This window comes from Myotis lucifugus, unplaced genomic scaffold, assembly GCF_000147115.1.
Source record: "Myotis lucifugus unplaced genomic scaffold, Myoluc2.0 scaffold_186, whole genome shotgun sequence".
Lineage (NCBI taxonomy): Eukaryota > Metazoa > Chordata > Mammalia > Chiroptera > Vespertilionidae > Myotis > Myotis lucifugus.
The window spans coordinates 2,692,205-2,693,942 of NW_005871234.1; positions in this window are offsets into that span (position 1 = coordinate 2,692,205).

Sequence of the window (1,738 nt, forward strand, 5' to 3'; positions counted from 1 at the left end):
GGATCAGTGGATAGAGCATTGGCCTGTGGACTGAAGAGTCCCAGGTTTGATTCCTGCCCAGGTTGCGGGCTTGATCCCCAGTGGGGAGTGTGCAAGAGGCAGCTTATCAATGATTCTCTCTTATCATTGATGTTTCTCTCTTCCTTCCTCTCTGAAAAAAAAAATACTTTGAAAAAATAAAAGAAACTCAACCACTGAGCCATGCAGGAGGGGCGATCCTGAGCACGTTTGTCTCCCCGGACTCTCATGTCATTAAGAAGATATATATATAATATATAGATTTTTTTGCGGGCTCTAAAAATTTCACTTTGTTTTTTGACGTAAGAAATAAAATCAAAACATTTTCTTTGATGCTTTCATTTTTCCCCCTGACTTTACAAGAAGTCAGAACATTTCCGTGGGCCCCACAAAGAGTCGTGGGTCACAGGTGCGGCCGTGCTCAGCGTGCTGACACATGGGTGGCGCCGTGCCCAGGCTGGGGAGAGCCCTCGGGAGACAAGGCGTCTGCCATCCTCTGGTCAGAACCTCCTGCCAGGGCTGAGCCTGCCAGGCTGAGCCGCACCCTCACCCTGTGGGTTTGGGCCTCTGGGCACCCTCTTACCCCAGCCCGAGCTGCTAACACTGCCTGGGGCGCGAGCCGGCTGAAGCCCAGGTGGCTTCTTGTTTACCTCGTTTCCTCCCTCGGGTCTCCTTAGCCCTTCTCCTGCCCTGAAGAGTGGAGAAGTGCTGGGGTCCCCAATTGCTGGGGGAAGGCCAAGACCCATCACCCCGCCCTTGAGCTCCCCGTACACACCAGCGCAGCGGAAGGCGCCCCCCTCAGGCCAGCGGCTGGAGGTGGGAGTTGCCTCCTGGTCCAGCTCAGGCTGCACCCCAGGAGCTCGGTCTCCAAGGCCACGGGGTGGGGGTGAGGTGTGTGGGTAGAGGTTTGGATCTCTGAGGAGAATAGTGTTACACCTGATAGTGTTACACCTGACACTTCCTGTCAGCTACCCCCATGGAACATTCCAGTGGTACTTGCATTGTGCTCTTGGCTTTAACCTTTCTCTTCTCCATCATCCACTCACTCACTCACTCATCCATTCACTGAGTCAGTCACTCTTTTATTCAATAAATATGTGCTGAGGGCATACTCTGTGCCAGGCGCTGTGCTAGGACTGGGGTACAGTGGACACACACACAATGGCGCCTGCCCTCAGGGAAGTCAGAGTTTAGTCTTCCCTTGGGAAGCTCTCGGAAGTCTTTTCGAACCTCCACCATTGCTGGCGGCTCTGCCCCGCGCTCCTCATTCCCATTTTCATTCACTTGCTGTAGATTCCGATAGTCCCCCTGACAAAACCCAGTTGGGACAGGAGTGCCCGGTCCTATCAGCGGGACACCTGGGTCTCCAACTCTACCTGGTTGGCAGAGAATTCTCTGCTCGGCGCTTGCTCAGGAGGGAGAGGATGGCTGCAGCCCGAGGTGGGGAAAGAACGCCCGCCCACACCTGGGCCTGGCTCCGCCCCTACAGGGCGGGGCACCTCCGCTCCGCCCGCGCCGCACTCAACCCCGATTGGCTGGAGGAGAAAACCAGCACCGCCATTGGTCTCCTCCTGAGGGGGCGGGGCCGGGTGGCGTGTGGTCCGCCCGCGGGAGGCCGAACCTGGCTGAGGAGAAACCAGTGGGACCCAGGCCCGCGGCGCTGTGTCCCTGAGCAGAAACGGTAGGGTGCGCCCCACCCGGCGGCCAGGCGGAGCCAAAG